We start from the raw sequence: 9,037 nt of genomic DNA on the forward strand, positions 1-9,037 counted from the left end.
TTGCAGATTCATTATAACCCTGAAATATTTCATATCTCAATATTTTAGGTACAAATAAAACCACTGATGAGTTCATATGAAATGTTTCATTGAGCTAATGCACACTGAAACATCCACAGTTTTAACAGTCTATTACAGGTCTCATAAAGACCTTCTGATTAATTTGTTAAATAAAAGCCCCTGAACCAGTGGTTGGCAAGCTATAGCATGCATTACATTACTGGCATACAAACGAACAGCATTTGCAAAGAAAATGGCATGTGTAATAAAAGTCTAATGGGCAACAAAGATATTAAGTTCAAAAACAATAAAATCTGTGCTTGATTGTTTTTAATTCTTTACAGCATGTTTCCTAATGAAAGTTCTTTAGACCAGAAAAAATGATTCACTTGGCTTATTTACTGCATTATTTGTAGAGGGGTTAGGAAATTGTCACAGCAAAGCTCCCAATCTGTGCCGCTGATAATACCAAATTTAAGTGTGAAAGCAAATATTTTGCACAAAATGACAGTTGCAAGAAGAAATCAAAGTCAGATGTTGGTTGGCAGGGTTCTTACTTAAAAGTAAAACATGTTGTCTTGTACAGTATGTGTCAGTTTCATGAACATTCTTAGAATTAACACAGTAGCAAAATTAACTTGGTCTAAAGCATGCCTCATTCTGAATCACAGACAATGGGGGCAATAGGACACTACATATATATTAACAGTTCGTTTTGTGATGTAAATTGGAGATTATTATGGTACATAGCATTCTGCACAAAATGGTGGTTACCATGAAGAAAGCAAAGTTAGATGCTCAATCATTTCAGCCCTTTTGGAGAGATAATTACGCATTTGTTGAACATTAAGACTGCACTGTTTTCTCTCTACATTTGTGAGAGTGTCTTTTCTTGCATGTCAAGCATCCAATGACATTTTCAAATAAAACAGGAAAAACACTTCAAGGATGAGTTGGACAAAGCTGAGTCTATCAAAGCAACATCTTTAAAAATTTGTGTCAGTAAAAATTAAGCCAAACAAGCAAGTTACCAAATTTCACAATGTGTTGAAAATTTTGGAACATCATGTACAAGTGGGGAATATGTAAAGGAGCTTGTCGTAGTTGTTCAGATGTTTAGTTTGCCAAACAAAATGATCATTTCTAGACTTACTGTACTTGTGTCTGCTAGTTCAGTGAAGTGGAAAATGTTGAAAATGTTAACAAACAACAAAGCTTGGCATTTAAATGAGAGACCGGCGAGGCACTAGGACCCTATGCGTAGAGGTAGAAATGGAGCGAACGAGAGGGTCCGTCCGGGCTCAATATATCGGGTGGAGTCAGAGTGAGACATAACCCCTCAGGTAGCGGACGTGGGGCGACCTGGTGAGGCGAGCCTCTCGACAACCGATCCCAATACCGAGGGAGGAGGAAGGAGAGACCTGGAAATATAAAGCCCCAGACACAAGACACACCAGAAGTACAAGCAAAGCACAGGGAATCTAGGAACAGGACAGAGTAGGAACGCCCTCTGACTGTGGAGGACATGACAGTTCCCTCCACTCAGTGGCGGGTCCTGACGCCCCCAAAAATATATAAGTTGCACAGCACTGGGGGAAGGAAAAACCTCATTTACCTGAAAGGAAACCTCCAGGAGTCCACGGCTGAGAGCTACCCCCTCCTCCGGGGGAAAAAAAAACTTTACTGGGTGGAGGAAGGGGGGGCAAGATCACAAAAACCAGACAAAACACAACAACAACAAAAAAACCCTGACTGAACAGGGGAACAACACACATAAAAATGACTGACAAAATATAGGGAGACAGTGGGTATGGGAGCCAGGGATGGGGAGACAGCAGGTGTGGAAGCCCAGGTGGACAAAACACGAAAAATAAAATAAAATCACACAGAAACAAAACCCTGATGGAACAGGGGGACAAATAACAAAAACAAAACCAGGGAGACAAGGAACCAGAAGTCGGGTAGGCCAAGGAACCGGAAGCCAGGGCAGCTGGGAAACCAGAAGCTAGGAAAAAGGACAAGAGAGACTAGGACCTGAAGCCGGGGTGGCCAGAAAAACAAGGAAAAGAAGTAAAGGGAGTCAAGGAACAGAAGCCAGGGTGGCCAGGAGACCACTCGCGGGGTCCGGGGTAGGCTCGGCGTTCTGTCACGGGAGCCGGAAGTACAAGGAAATAACAGGGAAACTAGGAACAGGACAAAGCAGGAGGGCCCTCTGGCTGTGGAGGGCGTGACATTAAAAGGTGTAAAACTATTTTGTTTTGCACATGATGAGTGTGTGGATATAAATAATGTAATGCCATGATCAATTCTTGTTAGATACTGTGACTGAGATGGAATTTGAAAAGAGCTGTGCTGCCCAAAACCCATGTATGGAACAACTAAGGGGATGATGTAGCTAAGATGCTTATTAATCATTTTGAGGAAAGAGGAAATGACACAAATGAAATATTTTCTGTGCCGACTGACAGTCTATCGTCAATGTGCACTCCCAGGTACTTGTACGAGTCCACCATCTCCACGCCACTCCCATGGATGTAGACAGGAGTAGGTTTGACACTTTTCCTCCTGAAATCTATCACCAGTTCCTTCATCTCTGTTACATTCAATTGCAGGTGGTTCTCCCCACACCACTCCACAAAGCTGCTGACCAGTCCTCTGTACTCTTCCTCCTGCCCACCCTTGACACATCCCACAATTACAGAGTCATCTGAGAACTTCTGCAGGTGGCACGACTTTGAGTTGTATTTAAAGTCCGAAGTATAGAGGGTGAAGAGGAACGGAGAAAGAACTGTCCCCTGAGGAGCCCCTGTGTTACTTACTACCTGTTCAGACACACAGTTCTGAAGTCTCACAGACTGTGGTCTGCCTGTCAGATAGTCAGTGATCCATGAGATCATGGATGCACCGACTTGCATCTCCTCCAGCTTCCTCCTTAGAAGTAAGGGCTGAATAGTATTGAAGGCACTGGAGAAGTCAAAAAACATAATCCTTACAGTGTTGCCAGCCTTGTCCAGGTGTGAGTAGGCCCTTTGCAGCATGCATTTTCTAAGTGTTACTTTTTGATGCATGTGAAAAATGGAATGCTTTGTGTCTTAACATACTGTATCCAAATAAAACAATAAAAAACAAAGAAATCACCAGTGTTCATTTACCTCAGTGTTGTTAATTTACAGTTGGGATTCCTCAGAGCTGCAGACAACAGTTTCACTCCTGAATCCCCCAGGTTATTCTCATTCAGATCCAGCTCTCTCAGACTGGAGTGTTGAGACTGAAGACCAGAGGCCAGATCTTCACAACATCTCTCTGTTAGTTCACATTCCCACATCCTGTAGACAAAAAGACAGGAGCACAGCTGAACATCTGCACAGCTTATCGACATCTTTCTTTCCAAGTCTTCACTCCAACACCCAGTTCAGCAGTAATATACAACATCATGTAATTATCCATCTCAGAGTGTCCATGGGTGAGGATGATGAAGAGAACAGCTACTTCAAATTTTGGGTTCCAGAAGGAAGAAGAAAGATGAGAAGAAACTGTCAGGAAGGGAGACAGTGGGGAACAGGGAGACAGATGGAGTTGGAATAGGGAAACAGAATGAGATAGACTTTAACTTTTAACCAAATAGAAACTGCTTCATATTTTATTGTGTCTTGTTAAAGTTATAGCTTTGGTTGTTATTCATCATATGGTTGAATTAATATAAATTAACGACTAATTAATTTCAAATTAACAACACTTGAGTAAGTGTACTGGAGATTTTGGCATTTGTATATGTGTTGAGGAAAATTACATTCTCTTTTGAAGAAAATACCATTTAAGCATAAACAAAAACAAGCAAGGTTATAACTATAACAACACATACTGTATTAAAAATGTGAAGCAATAAACAGCATTCACGTCCAAACCCTACATACTGCAGACATCCCACCAAAAAAAAAGAAAATGAACATCAAAATAAACAAATCTCATTCCTCTCCAAAATATACAGCACTGTGTACAGTTTTCACAAATAAAAGTTTCTCTACTCACAGTCTCACACGTAACATTGTCAACTCCTCTTCAAACACTAGTATTTTCGCGGACAACTGCTGTTTCAGTTAGTGAAACAGATTGGATGCGTATGGCCCAATCATAATGTTCATCTAGTGGCAGAAATACGCTTATGAGAGGGAGCAGTTAAATAATAGGCTACAACAGATGTACATGTGTTCTAATTTTTTTAACTGGTCTGAACTGGTATCAGAAAAAAATCAGATTCCTCCCTTTTCTGAGACCATGACAAGACCGAGAGCAAACATACAGATGCAGCCATTCAAAACAAGCAGGTGATACCGTATTATTTTGCAGTGCGTTTGACGCGGTATACCGCAAGTTACGGTATTAATACCGTATATTCTCGCATAGAACCGCATGATACCGTAAGTAAAATAATAGTATCCGGAATTTCCGCAAGGTGGAGCTAATAAAGCTCAACCTCTCATGTTTGAGCTGTCGCCATCAAAGTCTTTACCGAAGATAATACTAATAGTATTTATAACGAATGACCTTGGACAAGCTGTAAACTCAAAGTATTGCCCTGGTCCACATTCTTTTTTTCACTGACCGTCTTTGTAAAAGTAACACCACAGCATTTCGTTGATCCAATCACGCATTTGTTTCCAATCATGCAAAGTACAGTAATTTTTGAGAATCTCCGATTCACCATGCCTTTCACATGCTCATAAAAGATATTGATTTAGGAACATAAACATATTACTGTATGCAAAACTGTACTGTATACAGTATGTAAACATTTTAAGCATCGAAGTCTTTAACTAACATGTGAAAAAACGTGTATAAAAAGTGGTCGTTTTAAGCTTTTCTGTGAATACGCTCGATACCGGAGTCAACAACCATTTGATTTTAGAATTTGATTAATAGGAAATATAATATGGAATCGCGTATCTAAAGGAATTAATAATGATATAATTATATTCATGTACTGCAACACAATAGTACATGCTGTACAATGTCTGTTGATACTGTATGTGTAGGGCTGTTTCACCACTCCTCATGTGATCTTGTGGGTGGTACTGTGGTCTATGTGCCCGACTTGTAAACCGCAGGTTGGGTGTTTAAATCCAGCTGGCGCCATGACTTTTCTTTTAACAAACATTTCTTTAAAAAAATAAAATATCAATGTTATGGACAATTAATTGACTTTTTATATTTCTAAATATCACAACATGTTTGAATTTAAGTCATTTTTTAATAACAATGAATAGTTGTAAATTGTAAACACAACGTTTACATTGGCGTTATTAATTTTTTCACTTGAGTGCTGGGACAGGAGGCTCTACTGTACACAGAGAGGGGCGGGAGGGGGGAACAAGCTGACATTTACTGTACAGATGCAGCCATTCAAAGTGCGCGGTACAGACACGTACCGGAGGTAATTGGCTACGGCGTCGTGCATTGCGACGCACGATGATGTGCGGTACCGCGGTATGTGATTGGTTGACCGACAGGGGCACTCGTGGTCCATTGGTTTGTCGTAGAAACATTTACAGTAAACGTCTTTACTGTGCCCATTGTGGTATTGAATATTTAGATGGAATTTTACCACTGAAGGGAAATCTTAGTAGCTGAGCATAAAAAGAATAGGAGCATACTGTAACGCATGTGAAGGCCATAAACGATATTAATTTTGGAACATAAACATACAGTATATGGCTGGTCTCGGTACTTTAAAGAAAAAATACACACCAGTATTCCATTTCTCCCTAAACATTTTAAGCTTCAAAGTCTTTAACTGATACTGGAGTCAACAAGCATACTTTTAGAATTTGATTAAAAGGGAATATAATATGGAATCGCGTATCTAAAGAAATTAATAACGATATAATTATATTCATGTACCGCAACACAAGAATAGTACAAGCTGTACATTGTCTGTTGATAATGTTTCTGTAGTGCTTTTTCATCACTCTGCATGCGACCTTGCCGGTGGGACTGTGGGTTAGGTTCCTGACTCCCATGTCACACGGTCTGTGATTGAATCCCACTGTGGAACCATGACCTTTTTTTAACAAACATTTCTTTGAAAAAATGAAACGTTTCCCTTGGTCAGAGATTAAGTAAAACCTCACTCGCACCAAACAAATTTATATTTCTAAATATCACAACATGATCGAATTTAAGTCATTTTAATAACAATGAATAGTCACCTAGGCGTTACAATATAAACATTTATATTGATTTAAATCGCGTTTTGATTTAAATCACAAACGCAGGTTTAAATATATGTGTTTTTTTATTCACAATCAGACAAATGCAACATAAATTGATATCTTTGTCTTCTAAGTATCTTAACAAACTTTCAGCATAGCTTTCTCCCTGTTTAGATTTATTTTTCTTGGGATCTTGGGATCAAACGTGGAAACATTAGATTGTAATCGTTTTTATTTTTTAAATACATTGCGGAGTTAAAGCAAGTTAAAGCCTTGATTTTATATAACACCTTTAAAAGTGGCATCTCAAAGCAAAGCAAATACCCAACACCGATTGTACCCATCTGTCATGCTAATAAAGCACCTTGAATTGAATTGAGGGAGAGAGGGGGGAGGGCGAGCGAGAGAGCCAGGACAGACAGGCAAATAAGATACACTCCACAGACATTCACAACAGCGACATATCATAAAACGTTTGCACATATAGTTAAGTTATTACTTGGTTTTCAAAGTGCAATGAAATACAATATTGTTGTTATTGCTGTTATTGTTGTTTTTATCCTGTAAAGCGTTTTGAGAAGCCACCTTTAAAGGTGATATATAAAAGCGCTGAATCTTATGGAATGTGTTCCGCCGGGGATTCAAAAAATTTATTTTTTTTAATCACGTATCTAAGGAAATAGCAGTAGAACTTTGTTCATGCACAAACAGTGGCATGTTACATTATTAATTTGGGTGTCTCCTCTTGCCAGAAAGCTCTAAATTGCATTTTGAGTGCGGTTTTTGACTTTTTCTAAATTGCAACCCATAAATAAAGCTGATACAGTTTAGACTTATTTTAAACTGTATTACAGCAGCACAATGGACAATGCAACGTAAATCGCAAAAATGCACTTGGAATCTGTCCAAGCCCTACTTTGTCAGGCATTTTCTTTTACTGCAACGGACATAAAAACTCCCTTGTTTTTAACAGAGCGTTTCATAATTTCTAACTATGAAAATTATTTAAACTGCGACACTTATCATTCATTCCATTCCATTATCAGTCTTCCATTTCTCCCTAAACATTTTAAGCAAAGTTTTATGAAACGTACCCAAATATGCGATTGCTGTATGGAATTAATTTTAATTGTAAAAAATAATTTAACACGAAAATGAAGCTGTTTACATCTTTCGCTTGAGAACAGTCACCCGTTGCTACCCAACACAGAAACACAGCCACTAACTAGCAAAGAGAGGACATTAGCTAGCCAATATGATAAAGAAATAAATGATTATTTTATTTCTTTTGCACATTTATTTGAACATTTCCATCGATTGTACAAGCACTTGGAAACTGTCCAATCCCTAGTTCATCAGGCATTTTCTTTTATGCTGCGGGCATTCTCCTGGTCTGGCGCCGATCTGTGTCTTCTAGGATATAATGCCAGCGAACTCTTGTTTTTATGTCCACTATAACAGACAATCTCCTTTGCTTTTAACCGAGCGTCTAACCCCTCTGACTGGAGAAAAAAGACGTGATGGTTTGCTATACATACTGTACCAGGAAGATGATTTCTTTCTATTCGAAACGTGTATTTTATAAGTTTAAGAAGTAAAAACCTTACAGCGTACACAGATTTCTAAACTGATCAGGATCGTTATCTTTGTCTTATCCATAATAATGTTCACCGTTCTGTCCAGCAAATTAATAATAAACTTTATTTTATATAGCGTTTTAAACGAATAAGTAATTAGATTGCTCATAAACCTAATCGCTTTTTCTACATAAACACAGCGTGATTGCTCTCTGAAAATGCTTTTTCTTTTTATTTAGGCTCAAATTTCAACTATAGATCATATTATTATAAACTTTCTTGGAAAAATGTATTTTATGTAAACCATGTTTGCTATTAATTCATTTAGGGCTAGAATATGTTCATTGTCTTCCAATCGAGTCGAGTTGACATTAGAAGCTTGCCACACCCAGACTGTTACACCAATACATTAGCATGTTAAAGTGATTTCATTGAGGAGCCTAGCTTTCTTAACTAGTAAGTACTGTACTTACTGGGTTTTGGAGGGGGGGAGGTGTCTTTCGCTGGAAATCTCGCCTCCTTCTACTTTGAAAATACCTGTGAAACCGGTTTAATTCGTCACAGCCAGCACTCCCGCAGAGAGGGTGGTTGTACTCGTTAATGTCTTAGCCGGAACACATCATTATATCTCATTTTGTATTTCTATAAAAAAATTGTTTGCCCAGCTTAACACTATTGCTGTTGTTTTTATCCTGTAAAGCGCTTTGAGGAGCACAGCTTTCTCACCACTTAGATTACTTTTTGATACCATCCTTACACAAAGCAGAAACTTCTTGTATTTTCCGATGACATACAAGTGGAAAGATTACAGATTTTAATCATCTTTTTTCTGAACCAGGGAAAATCTGATCATGTTTCTCTATAATAATAATTATTTATAATAATAAAAAACTTTATTTTACATATCACCTTTAAAAGTGGCATCTCAAAGCAATACAGTAGATGTAAGCCACAGATTACAAAGTAAATACCCAGACAAACGCAAACGCGTTTTTAATAAAATGCTTTTATTTATTCAGCAGAGAAAGAGCGTAAAACCTGGGCGTAACAGGTGTTCCTTTTTCTGATCACTCGCTCTCTGGATAAACGTCTCACCTGTCCTGTTCTTTGTTTTCCTAATTTGCTGATTATGCCTTCTGCGATCCACTCCTGCCCTCACACCTAAAGAAGACTATTTTAAATTTCTTTGAGTGGTCCATTGTGCAATTAACCTTTTTATGTGCTGTCCTTAGGGTGATATCTCATAAAGGT

The sequence above is a fragment of the Lepisosteus oculatus genome, chromosome 18 (assembly GCF_040954835.1).
Source record: "Lepisosteus oculatus isolate fLepOcu1 chromosome 18, fLepOcu1.hap2, whole genome shotgun sequence".
Lineage (NCBI taxonomy): Eukaryota > Metazoa > Chordata > Actinopteri > Semionotiformes > Lepisosteidae > Lepisosteus > Lepisosteus oculatus.